The 13,772-nt window shown below is 44.9% G+C and overlaps 1 protein-coding gene across 3 annotated transcripts in view; it reads left to right on the top strand.

The window, feature by feature from the left end:
• The first annotated feature begins 7,097 nt into the window (after positions 1-7,097).
• Positions 7,098-13,772, top strand: part of ARIH2 (ariadne RBR E3 ubiquitin protein ligase 2) — a 51,046-nt gene continuing 44,371 nt past the window's right edge. The window contains exon 1 of one of the 3 annotated variants that reach the window (XM_015422144.1): positions 7,098-7,319. The gene's annotated coding sequence lies outside the window, so the exon portion shown is untranslated. Of the gene's footprint in view, positions 7,320-9,284; positions 9,304-12,123; positions 12,167-13,772 lie in introns of those variants that run through there. The other 2 variants (XM_015422146.1, XM_015422145.1) reach the window with 2 other exon arrangements.

The raw sequence follows: 13,772 nt of genomic DNA, 5'->3' as shown, positions 1-13,772 counted from the left end.
GGAAGTGGGGAGGCAGAAAAACAAAGAGAAAGCTGACAGGTCAGAAAGAGAGAGGAAATCGCATGTATGGAGGAGAAATAGAGTAAGAAAAGGGGGACAGAGGGGAGAAATAGTGTGAGAGAGGTAGGGGGTGAGGAGAGGAAGCAAAGGTGTGATGAATGAGATAACCATCCCGTAAGTTTCTTGCGGGTCTCCACTTGTGGTTTTCTAATTTTGTCATCCTAGTCCTATTGCATTCTTCATTGGATGTCTTATATTGTCTGAGAACATCATTTAAGATATTCTGTAATCTGCTTGAACAGGAATGGCAGGGTGTAAATAAAGGACATAAATAATAAAGGAGCAAGGTGGTCCCCTTGATACATCCCAGCAGAGATGATTACAGACTCAGAACAAAATTCCGAACGATGGATGAACATCCATCGGTGGTCAATGTGCAGCACAGGTTTAATTCAAGGCACAGCCAGCAGGGGTTTACCTGGACAGAAACAGGTGGGTGCACAGTCCTGCCTGTGATATGTGGTGGTGAAAAGTGTTGTCAAGTCACAGCTGACTTATAGCAACCCTGTAGGGTTTTTAAGGCAAAGAGACGTTCACAGGTGGCTTGCCATTGCTTGCCTCTGCATCAAAACCATGGTATTCCTTGGAGGTCTCCTATCCAAATACTAGCCAGGGCTGACCTTTCTTAGCTTCTGAGATCTGATAAGGTTGGGCTAGCCTGGGCTATCCAGGTCATGGCACCTGTGTTTGGTGTAGTGGTTAAGTGCATGGACTCTAATCTGGGAGAACCAGGTTTGATTCCCCACTCCTCCACTTGCACCTGGCTGGATGACCTTGGGCAAGCCGTAGCTCTGATAACAGCTGTTCTTGAAAAAGAGCAGTTTCTGACAGCTCTCTCAGCCCCACCTACCTCACAGGGTGTCTTTTGTGGGGAGAGGAAGGGAAAGGAGTTTGGAAGCCGCTCTGAGACTCCTTTGGGTAGTGAAGGGCGGGGTATAAATCCAATCTCTTCTTCTTCTTCTTCAAACTTAAACTCCCATTTCTCTCTCCCTTGTTACACCTTGGTTCCAAACCAGTCTTAAGATGCGGGGGCTGTATTTCATATGTTACTTAATTTAGGCCCCCTTACTAAAAAGTAGGAAATATTAAATAGGGGTGTCTTTTCGTTCATAATCAAAGAGCTGAATGCTCTTACAATTGTCAACTTCTGTCTTTCCTTTCTTAGTCTCTTGCCTCCCAAAATGTCACAGCCAGATTTGCAGTATTCTCCATCTGCAAGTGAAATCAGTTTCACTAAAACGTGGACCAACAAAGGACTTGAAGGAGAATTCGGCAGCTTGTCCTAAAAATCACCTTTTGTTCATGGAGAGGCTTGTTTGTATTACAAACACATGCTCTGTGCCACCCATCTGTTTTCAAAATAAACTGAAAATTATGAATGTATGATTTATAACATGTAAAAAGCATCTCTAAAAAGAATACTTGATACTACCCCCATGATTTCCCTACCATCACACTATGCCCTGCTTAAAACACACACAAACACAAATCTCCATATGTATGCATGCCAAATCCAAATGACGGGTGGGGGAGCCTCAAAAATATATACTTGAGTATACTTGAGGCTAAATAATGCAATTAGAGCAAATCTAGGGGGGAAGCAAATTTGCATTGATGATATTGTCATTGTTCCTTTCTGGAAGCAAATCCAAGCTTTAAGAACATAAGAGAAGCCAATGTTGGATCAGGCCAATGGCCCATTTAGTCCAACACTCTGTCACACAGTGGCCACAAACACCAGGTGCTATCAGGAGGTCCAGCAGTGGGGCCAGGACACTAGAAGCCCCCACTGTTGTCCCCCCCCAAAAGCACCAACTTTGGCACAGAGTTTTGATTCTGTTTCTTAACACTATGAATACCCTCTTAGATCACTCTCTGAGTACTATCTGTGGCAGGAAGACAGAGGAAAGCGCAGTGTATGAGTGTGCTGTGCTGACGTTATTTGGCTGTCTCTACTTGTCAAAACAAGACAGCTGCTTATTGTTTCCAAAACTGCTTTTGGGATTAGCCCAGAATAGCATGTTGCATTTGTCCAGACTGGAAAGAATGAATCAAAAGTTTATGCAATCTCTTCCTCCATCTAGTGGCAAACGCATTGCATCTTTTGCTGACCTGGCAATAGATTTGAGGTTTTTGTGCTCCAAAGTGCCAGATTTTCCTTCTGTCAACTGTTATTACCTAGGCACCGCTATTTTTCTGTCCTGTTAAATGACTGATGACCTCTGGCATGCAGAAGCTGCCAAATTAAAATGGGGAAACTACAGGTATCTTATAGGAGCTGCGGTGGCTGAAGTGGTTAAGACACTGAACTGCAGGCTGTGGAAGGTCAGTAGTTCAGCAGTTTGAGACCCGGGTGCCGCATGATGGAGTGAGCTCCCATCTCTAGTTCCAGCTCCTGCCAACCTAGCAGTTCGAAAGCAAGAAATTGCAAGTAGATAAATAGGTACCACTTCGGTGGGAAGGTAACAGCGTTCCGTGCACCTTGGTGTTTAGTCATGCCAGCCACATGACCACGGAAACGTCTTCAGACAGCGCTGGCTCTTCGGCCTTGAAACGGAGATGAGCACCGCAACCCTAGAGTCGGATTCTACTGGCTTTCGAGCAAGGGAACCTTTACCTTTTACAGGTATCTTAAGTAGCTTGAAGGTTACAAAAAAGGAGCACCAGGCTTCAAAGAGAAGTAGCCAAGAGTTGACAAAACTTGTCCAAAGCAGTTACAGGTAGCTGAAGGCTCAGCAGCAGAACTGCTGCAGCCATTCAGTTCTGAGACAAACTGATAATTTCAGATGAGTTAGCCATGTTAGTCTGTAGCAGAAAAATAAAAAGGGAGTACAGTGACACTTCAAAGACTATTAAAATTTATTCCATTTTAAACTTTCTTGACTCACAAAAGCTTCTGTTGGAATACATTTTAATCATTTTTAAGGTGCCACTGCATTCCTGTTTTATTAAACTGCTTTTAAGATGTTCTCTGGGCCCCTACCTGCAGAGTTGAAGCAGGTGGCAATCTGACAGACACGTTTTTTCAGTGGCACCACCTTGCATGTGGAATGTCCTCCACCATGAGGTTCACTTGGTGCCTTCATTGCTGTCCTGTAGACGCCAGGTCAAAACATTTTGTTTCAACCGAGGCTTTTAAGGGATTCCATCTTTAAAAGCTGTTTTTATGGTCTGGTTCTAGTCTAAGGATGGTTTTATAAATATAAGTTTAAGCAGCTGATTGTTTTATACAGCATTCATGCCCTGGATTGTTTTATTATTGGTAATTCTTGTTATTTTTATAATTATTTTGTATTGTTTCTATTCTGTGTGTTGCCTCGAGCCAGTCTGTGAATATACATTTTCTATATAAATAAAATTCTGTAGCTTTGCAAGGGTCTTAGATCCACCTGAGTTTTTCCCTAAGGGAAGGGTTCCCTATGTACAAACTGCAACTTTGTCACTGCATCCCACAACAGCCTCAAATGCCCCCCCCAATCTTGCTCCTGGGGGACAGGAGATCCCCAGAAACAGGATTGCCAGGGACCTTTCAGGCTGCTGTGGAAGGGCAGAGGCAACAAAGTTGTATTTCGGAGGACAGGGGAATCCTTCCAACTGCAGAAAAACTGGTTGATCCAAAGTATTTTCCGGAATGCATTCTCATCTTTTGTGGGGCACCAGCCAGAACTGCTCAGCTTAATTTTGGCTTGTGCAAATGAGAGTCTGCTGTGAAATACAACAGCACCTTGTTGTGGCTGAGCAGTAATGATGGACAAGCAACCTTCTTTAAACATGACCTACTGTGTAAAGTTGGAGTGGAAAGAGCTGGCACTAAAATATTTTTGTCTGGGAAACCCCCACTCAGCCCAATGTCACTTTCCTGAAAATTGCAGTATGCATTGGTTCTGGAATTAACTGAGGACTCCTGCCCATGTCACACTTGCCCATTGCACCACCAACACAGCTGTGAAATAGGCCAAAGAAATGTTTATTTACTGGCCTGCCAGTGGTTGGCACAATTTACAACTAGCCACCTCTGAGGTAAACCTTGGTGGTGTTCCTGAGGTGCCCTGTCCCTTGCATTGGTGAACACAGCGTAAGGAAAGGTTTATTTTACAGTGAGGGGAAAATAAACTTGGGACATTCAGGACTAACTTTGTACCAATGTAACCTGTTGAGCAATATATTGCAGATACAGTTTCTTAATAGAAGATAGATGACAGACAGAAAGACAGATGAGAAAGAGTCAGACTGGAGAGAACACCAGTAACTGCCAGGCTATTGTGAGCTCTAAAAACTATTATTTCTTCCATGGGCTTCATTTTAGGTTATATGATAGTTTTTTTAAACAAAAGACCTCCATCTGCCCCCTAGCTTCCAAATAATTCTGAAAGGCTACATATGAGATCCATATTCCAGTGTGTACCACCCCAGAGCACCACACTGAAGAGGACACCTTCACCTCAAGTAACTTGAGACAGAACAAGAGCCCTACTCTGCTTAAGGAAACTCTCAACCTTACCCGACTGGTGCCGCTATTTTAAACAGCTCTTTTCCGTGCCCCCCCCCCCCCCCCGAGGTTCCAAAGGCTCTGACTGGCTGTTGCTGGCTTTCTCTCCAGATCGCAAGGGTACAAATGGGATTGACAGAAACAAAAAAGGGGACGGACTTGGCTCTGTCTGCTACACCTGCCATTGTGAATCTTATCATTATCTAACAGTCTCTTTGAGGACTCCAGGGTTTTTAGATTCAGGTGGGTAGCCTTGTTGGTCTGAAGCAGCAGAACAAAGTTTGAGTCCAGTGGCACCTTTAAGACTAACAAAGTTTTAGTCTGGGTATAACCTTTCGTGTGCACACGTACTTCTTTTTTTAGCTAAACTTTCAACCTGCCAAGCTTTGACAGCAGCTTAAGACTCCTGTCTTCTTAACAGTAGTCCCTATCTGGACTTCCTGCAGAGGTACATGAGCCCCAGCAGCACAGCACTGTTACCCTTCCATAGGCCTCTAAGAACTGTTTTTGTTTCACTGGGCTTCTGTTGGTCTTAGATTGAGTATTCTGTATTATTGCTCAGTTTTAGGGTGTTGATTGAGTCATTGTACAGTTTGGTTGTTTTAACTGATCGTAGATGGGGTTGCCAACTCCATGTTGGGAAATTCCAGGATATTGGGGTGTGGAGCCTGAGGAATGGGGCTTGGTGAGGGGAGGGACCTCAGCAAGGTATAATATCGTAGAACCCATCTTCCAAAGCAGCCATTTTCTCCAGGGGAGCTGATCGCTGTAGCCTGGAGATCAGTTATAATTCCGGGAAATCTCCAAGCACTACCTGGATGTTGGCAACCCTAAAAGGGCTTTGCACAAAGACATGTGAACTTTTTAATGATGGAAAAACAAAGTACCATTATTAACAGAAATAAACAGTAGTCTAGTGGCACCTTAAAGACTAACCACATTTTATTTCCACAAACAGAATCAGAGGTAACAGAACGAAGTCTGAGTCCAGTGGCACCTTTAAGACCAACAAAGTTTAATTCTGGGCAGAGGTCATTTCGGGGGGGAACGCGGGGGAGCGCAGTTCCCCCGGGTGAGGTGCAGGGGGCGGGGCACATGACAAAGCCCCGCCCCCTGCTTCCGGCCGCCCCGCTTCCAGCCCTCGTTCAGCCAGGAGGAGGCAGGAGAAGAGGGAGGGTAAGTTGCTTCCTCCCCGCCTCTCCCCACCCCTGCCTGCCTGGGGCCTTGGCGGGGCTTCCTCACACTCCCGCTGGCCTTGCAGGTCCACCGCCGGGCCTCTGATGTCAGGGGGTGTGGCATATGCTAATGAGTTATGCTAATGAGTTCCCCTAGCTCTTTTTCTACGAAATGACCCCTGATTCTGGGTATAAACTTTTATGTGAAGTGTGCATGCACACAAAAGCTTATACCCAGAATTAAACTTTGTTGGTCTTAAAGTTGCCACTGGACTCAAACTTCGTTCTGTTGCTTCAGACCAACACGGCTACCCATCTGAATCTAGAATCAGAGGTAATTTTTGCCAATTTTTCCTTCCTGCAGCAGACCTCCAAGCCCCCCTACCATTCCTGGAGTTCTCCGTTTGCCCAGGAGTGGCATTTGGGGGCCTGCGTGGGGAGGGGAGGAAGTCCCACTCTGCTGACATAAATCCCTTCTGTGTATAGACATCTCTGGTGGGTCCAAGCTTTAGTACCCCTTTCCTTCTTTCGGAAACAAAACAGTAACAAAAAGTGAGATGAGAGTTTGAATTGTACCAACAAAAGGCTGAAGTTAACAAGAGAATCATCAACTGACACAACACATATTGTTAGTTTATTTTTCTTTATGTCAAACTCGGTTTTTGGTTTCATTCTTACGTGCAAACATTTGCTCTTACTGTTGATTTTAATTGAAAATGCACACACACACACTGTGCTACTAGACTCATGTTTATTTTTGCAGCAACAGACTAACGCGGCTACCCCATCCGATTTACTGCCTTAACAGAAATCCTTGTGAGTCAGGGAACATTCTCCTCACAGTTCTTTCAGGACCTAACATCGGACCTAACATCTTCTGGTTGTCCCGGAGGAATCTGACCCGCTGAACGGCACCAATGCCTAGAACTAGGCAATCTTTTGCCGCTGGGAGGCGCTGTCGGTATAATTACAGCACCGGCACTTGACCTCTGCCTCACCCGTAATATCTGTCCTCTTAGTTTGAAATGGACTCGTCCAGGTGTTCTAAAATAATATTTGGGCCGCCTTTCCATCCTTTCCTACAGCTGTTTGGTAATCTATGTGTCCAGCTGTCTATTGCTCATTTAAACGCCCTTGCAAAACACAAAACAAAAAAACACCGCGGGTCTCATACCACCTTTGCACGCACAAACCCATCCCCAGAAAGGATTTAATCTAAAAGCACGTTCTCGCTCCCCCACGTTCCTGAAAATGGTCGGCGCCGGAGTTTCTTTTGCAACCCGACAGTGTTTTCTTGTCGTCCCCCCCCCCCTCTTATTTTTCCCGCGTCCCTAGCATTCGTCATCTCCTCTGCTCCCCCGGCCTTTCCTCTATCCCGGCGGCGGAAGTGACGCCATGAAGGCAGCCACGGCTTCCGGTGCGCAGGCCACAGTGGCCCGGCTAGAGATGGAGGAGCCCGCGGGGAGCTGATTTTTCTCCCCTCTCCCGAGCCTCCGGCAGCGCCTCCCGCTTCACCCCCTGGCCCCGCTGGAGTTGCTTCTATCGCCCGGGACTTCGGCGGCTTCGGCCTCCGCCTCGTCCTACCCGCATCGTGGGTGAGCACAGAGGAGTGGGGGCCGGGCCTTGTTTACATAGAGGGGGAGCACAGGGGAGAAGTTACCCCCCGCCTCGCGATTGTGTGGCTGTGACAGAGGCAGGGCGGGCTGGAGGCAGGGGGCGCCTCGTTCGCTTTCTCCGGTAGACCCAAAAAGTGTGTGGCAGGAAGGGGAGAGGGTCTGAAGTCCCCTCTCCCCTGCCAACACCAGTGTGGGGTAGGAGGCTTCCTGTGGGGCTCGAGCACCTGAGGCTGCCATATACCTTTAGTCTGCCACGGTCAGTGTTGCCTTCTGTGGGTAGCAACGGCTTTTCAGGGAGTCAGGTAAAGATCTTTCACATCACCTATTATCTGATACTTTTAAAAAGAAGTATTGGGGATTGAACCTAGGACCCCTCTGCATGCATGTTAGGCATTCTGCTACTGAATCTTGGCCCCTCTCCTGAACTTATGGGTTCAGATTCTCTCCCCTACTGGACTATACATGAGATTTCCTTTGTCTTGGGCAACTTGCTATCTCTTTCAGCCTAATTTATTAAAGGAAACTTGTCTTATGAGACCTCCTGAACTTCGTGGAGGAGAGTACATATTTGGAGAAGAGGTGGTAGTTTTCAGCATAGGATAGAGGATACTAATGCTGAAGCTGTTGTTTCCTATTATGTGCTGTTTGTTGTACAAGACAGGGTTTTGTCACCTCATGATGTAGGCTCGAGAGAGTGACCTCTTGTATTAGAATTTAGAGAGTACTGCATGTGCCTGTTGACCAGAAGCAAAACCATGTAGTAGTGGCAGTATGTAAGTTGTCTTACAGGTTATAGAAACAATAGCTCTAAGCTGCTGTGGGGACTAGGCACTGCTTGAGGGATATACAGTAATGAACAGTCAAGGTGGTGCAAAACAAAATTGTGTCATGCTGTTAAAACCAACGTAGGTTACACAAAACAGTGTGCAGGCGCAGAAGGAGGAGGAGATTGGATTTATACCCCGCCCTTCACTTGGCGTGTAAAGTACAGGGTAGTGACATTACTGTACTTAAGTACAGGGTAGTGACATCAAGGGTAGGGAAATAAACAGCTGGCCACAGAATGGAGTGGTTAAGGTGGTGGTGGGGGGTTGGTCACTATTCTGTGTATGTAGGCAGCAATGGGGGGCACTGGAAACATTCTTAACAGGAAAGGTTTGTCCACTCTGGCTTCAATTTGCTCATTCTGAGTTCTCTTAACAGGCTTGTTCATTAGCTGCCCCTCTGGACCCTGCTTTTTATCATTCAGATAGTCTTCTTTACCAAGCCTGTAACTCTAGGTAGATCTGCAAAATGTGGTGGTGGTATAGTCAGTGAGTGAGTGGAGATAGCACAAACTACTGTTTGCAGAATTTCCCTTCTGCACTTTTTAAAGCTGTCATGTCACTATCCCTGGCCCAGAGTCTCAGCATTTTAAGCCCTCCCTTGCTTTTCTGCTTCTTTCCAGCCCCTTTTGTTCCATGCCCTGTGAATGGTTTTGCCCAGTCTTACTTTCTCCCTGGTTCATCCTTTCTTCAATTCTCTGACTTCACAGCCCAGTATTTCCTCTCACTCTTGCTCTTCAGTCCATTTTATTTATTTACATTGCCCCGTTTTCTTTAGCTGGCCAGTGTCTTTTAGCCTCCGTAGCGCTTCTGTTCCCCTAACCCCTGTTGACCTTAACCACTTTTTCTCCAGAGCCCCCTTAATGCAATCTGCCCTCTGATCTGATTCCCCCCTTAATGTCTGATCTGCCCTTTTTCTTGATCCATCATCTTTTCCACCTATCCTTCCCTCAGACTCTCCTTTCTGAGACAGTTGCCCTACTGTGCACTCTTCGTTAACTATTTTGCCTGCCTGTCCTTTATGTTCACAGCCTGCCTCTTAAAGCTTTTCCTGAGCTGAAAGCCTATGTGATATTTTATTCCCAGCCAAACTGACAACTTTATTTCCCTCATGGAAGCTGAACTGCAAATATACACAGGTTTGTTTCCTGAGCGGTTGGAAGATTTGTGACATTCTCTGCATTTGAACAGGGGGCTGATCCTGTCAGTGTCACAGGCTTCATTGAACAGATAGAAGATTTTTGAGGGAAATGTTTTCCAATTGGCAAGGAGCCCTTCGAGTTTTCTGTTCAAATCGAAATCAGTGGAGTTAGACTGGAGAACATGTGAATTGTAACTCTCCCTTCAACAAGAGGCTTTTTAAAGATTGGATGAGGAATAGTTCTGGTGGGTGGTCTTTGTAATGCAGCTGGAATGTACAATGGAGGCAGGGTGTTTTTCCACCATCTGAGAGTGGCTTTGTCCTTCCACACCTGGTCAGGTACCTGGGATAACCGAACCCGGGAAAGTAGCTGATGGTGGAAGCAGGGTGAGTATATGGATCCAATACATTTGAGGACATTCTGAAGTTGAAAGATTATTAGCGGTCAATAATCCCAATATATTTGGCTTCTGATCCTCATTTTCTACTGCTGGAGAAAACTAGCTAAAGTCATACCAGGACTTTAGACTAATTGCAAATGTTTTTGAGGGGGCCAAAGATCTTATTATTTTATTTCTGTTAACAAAATTTATTTCCTGCCCAATTTGGGCCACCAAAGCAAAACATTATAGAACATATAAAAGCAAAACAAAAACTAATAGCAAAACAAAAACTAATAGGAAGGAGGGGTCATTGGGGGAACTTGAGACAAAACCAGAAATTTTTCATCTGCTGGCAGAAGACAGTGATGGAAGGGGACAGATGAATATCCTTAGATAGGGTATTCCACAATTTCAGTGCAATGGCCAAGAAGGCCCTCTCTTGGATCACCACCTGTGTAACCTTTAGGCAGGGGCACCAGAAACAGGGTTTCACAAGATGGTAGTAGTGATCAGATAGGTTTGTATGGGAGTAGGCAATCCTCTTCTCCAAATGAGAAATTAATGAAGGGATGGGTTGTGTAATTACCATCTCTGTGCTGAGATACTACAGTAAAGAACTTCAAAGTGACAGGTAAGACAACCTTTTTGCCAAAGTGCTAAAAATCTCCACAACATCTGACTCTGAAGATGCTAGTGCAGGAGTGTCGAACTAATTTGTTATGAGGGCCGGATCTGACATTGTTGGGCTGGGCCACGTGTGTCATAAAATGTAATGCCAGGTAGTGGACATATAAACTTTATAAAGGACACAAACACACAGGCTTAAAACATTAGCACTCTTGCAATATTTTGTTTATTTAACAGTGTCTGATAACTGACACCTCTTGCTCTGAATTATTACATCAAAATGTCTGTGCTGTTGCAATCTTGAGTATGCTGCTCAGGTGTGTAAGCTGCAAACCTATGATGATGCAGCAGCAGCAGAACTGGAAGAAGAAGCAGAAGACAGCCAGTTCCACTATGGGCCTGATAGAAGCCCTCCAGGGGCCTCATCTGGCCCCCAGGCTGCATGTTTGACACCCCTCTGCTAGTGTGTCAACAAACAAAAGATGGGGAGGAGAGAGGTCATACTTGCCTATACACATTGGGATGAGATAAATACAACAGAATCTGACTGTCTTGCATGGAAAAATTCTTACCCTCTATAACTAGATGGCTGAATTGTGCTGAGTATAAAATAACAAGGGGATTGTGCTGAGTATGAAATAACAGGGGCTGAAAAGATGGAATGTAAGTTGAATAAATAACAATGGATCTAATTTTATTTATATGCATTGTTGAAATTTTTATTCTGTCTTTCTGCTTGTCTAAGCACTCTTGGCTAATCATTTCTTTTTTTTAAAGTCATGATGTTTTATCAGTTTTCTAAAAGCAGCAGTAAAAAAGGCATACTACCACAAAACTTTGGTCTTGGGTATTTTTTATTATGTTCTGAGATGCCAGATGGGTGTTTGCCCAAAGATTGTCCTTGACTCATTGTAATGGTTAAACTTAACTGCACATCTTGGCAAAATGTGTTGGGAAATATCTCTTGATATTCCACGCTCTTTTGGTCACACTCATTCATCTACACGATCTGTAGCTCATGTATCTCACTACTCATCTGTGCTGTACTTGCCTATATATGTATCCCAGCAATCTCACTATTTAAACCATTATATTTGTAGTAGTTTGAATATAAGCTTTTTATCATATGTAACAGGAGTCAGGACTTTTCTTTGATCTGAGCTGAGTCCTGTATAAAGTCTTTCTATGATTGGTTCGAGAAGGCCAGGCCCTAAATCTATTAGATGTATTTGAGTCCTTTTGAGTAAGGCAGACTGTAAATGTTATGCAACAGATTTATGTGCTACTTTGGCAATAGTGAGCCATCAGTGAATTCCTAGCCTTGTTGGCAAAAAGATGGAGGTTGTTGCTGGCTAAAGTCATGACTTGCATACGTTGTTGATGAGAATACATCATCTGAAGCAGTCACTAGGTAATGAGATGTAAATCTTGAGAATACCTGTATACTTTGCAATCGTTTTTAGAGGTGAAATAGTAAGATGGCCTGTTTTCACACTTTCCAGCTTTGGAGTTGTGGGTTTGTGTGGAAGTGATAGCTCGTGATTTGTCTGCCTTCCAGCTTCTGACTTCTAAATTTGGTTCAGCATGAGCATACTTCTCAGCTTTGCTGTTAGGAACTGTTTTCATTAAAGCCAGTTTGCTTCCTGTTTCTGAGACAGGCAAAAGTGCATCTCACAAAGGTCATGAGAACTTGAGTTGCATACTTTGAAGATATGAGGTGTCGCGGTTACTGCACAGTGTTTATTTAGGGCCATTAGTTACAGTCACATCACAGTTCTCGCCAAGGAAGATTACTTTCTAGGTAAGGTGAGGTGAGGAAGCTGAGGGATGATAGCAGAAGGCACAGAAAAGGTAAGGCTGTGATGCTACAGAGCAGCATTTTTGGTAAAATGAGTTTTTGGAGGAGGAAGGGGGTGATCAGTGGATGGTATGTATTTGCTCTATTTATAGTCCACCTTTCTCACCGAGACTCAGGGTGGATCACACCCTGTAAGTCCATGCAATCAATAGGGCAAGACATCTGTGAAGGAGTATAGTGGGACTAGGCAAGTGATGTTGATAGCTGGCAGGCTGTTCACCTTAGGACTTGGGTGGGTGACCTGGTATGGATGGGGTTGCATTCCCCCTATCTAGGGCAGATTATGCTTCTATTCCAAAGTCGGTTGGCACACACCAACCACCAGCATGGCTTGGGGAACCAGCTGCCCAGCTGTTGTTACTTGATAGTCAAGTGTCAGTGGTGGCTGAACACTGTTTTTCCTTATCCTCAAAAATAAAAAAATGGCCTCCATCTAACACACTTTGGTAAGCTGTAGGTTAAATGACTACCTCTGTGTGAGGCTGCCTCTGAAGATTGTTCAGATACCTCAACTAGTCCCAAGTGCAGTGGCCAGCCTGTTCACTTGATCTGGCCCAAAAGGCTACAGTGATTTGCAAGGAGCTGCATTGGTTCCCAGATTCAGTCTAGTGCTATTTAAAGTGCTAATTTTAACCATTAAAGCCACCCTAGGCAACCGGAAGGAATACCTTCTCTCTCCTTATCCTCTTGAGGTGGAAGCACTGTGGATGCAGTTCCTTGCATTGGGTGTCCACTGTGTGGCTTACCGAGACAAAAACATTCTCAGTAGAGGCATAAACATTATGATCCTCTTCAAGGGCCCTCCTCTGGGAGCCACCATCATCTGAGGCTAGATAGGTAGTATCCCAGGAAAAGGGCCTTTCCGGCTGTAGCACCAAAGTTATGGAAAACAACAAAAGAAGAGAAGAGATTGGCTTTATACCCTACCCTTCACTACCCAAAGGAGTCTCAGAGCGGCTTACAATCTCCTTTCCTTTCCCTTCCCCTCCCCACAACAGACACCCTGTGAGGTAGGTGGGGCTGAGAGAGCTCTTTCAAGAACTGCCCTTGAGAGAACAGCTCCAAGAGAACTTGTGACTGACCCAAGGTCACACCAGCAGCTGCCTGCGAAGGAGTGGGGAATCAAACCCTGTTCTCCTAGATTATTTATTGATTTATTTGATTTATACCTCACCCTCCCCGCCAAAGCAAGCTCAGGGCGGCTTATAAGAATGACATAAAAACAATTATGACAAAGATAAAACCATCTAAAAACAATTCAAAACATAAAGTGCTAGCTGGTTGTAAACTAATACATTAGGGATGGCAGCAACGGTTACTTTATTCATCAGTTCTCGATTTTTATCATATATATACGACTGGCACTCCTAACCTAACACGGCCCTGAACTCCTTGGAGGAACGCTGAGGTAAAATGTGATAGAATGGCAAAAAACAATGGCGATCTGGGTTGTTGTGCCACCTCCTCTGAAATTTCTGTGACCTTTTCCACAGAAGAGTATTTAACAGCTCTTTCCCCACTTATTTCCTGTGTGGTAAGCCACAGCCTTGTGTGGAAAAGGAAAGATTTATCTGTGAACTGTGAAGTCGGGTTTGTAGC

The sequence above is a fragment of the Gekko japonicus genome, unplaced genomic scaffold (genome assembly GCF_001447785.1).
Source record: "Gekko japonicus isolate JY-2015 unplaced genomic scaffold, Gekko_japonicus_V1.1 scaffold292, whole genome shotgun sequence".
Classification (NCBI taxonomy): domain Eukaryota; kingdom Metazoa; phylum Chordata; class Lepidosauria; order Squamata; family Gekkonidae; genus Gekko; species Gekko japonicus.
Note: the sequence above shows the minus strand (reverse complement) of the source record. Positions and strands in the feature narration are given on the sequence as shown.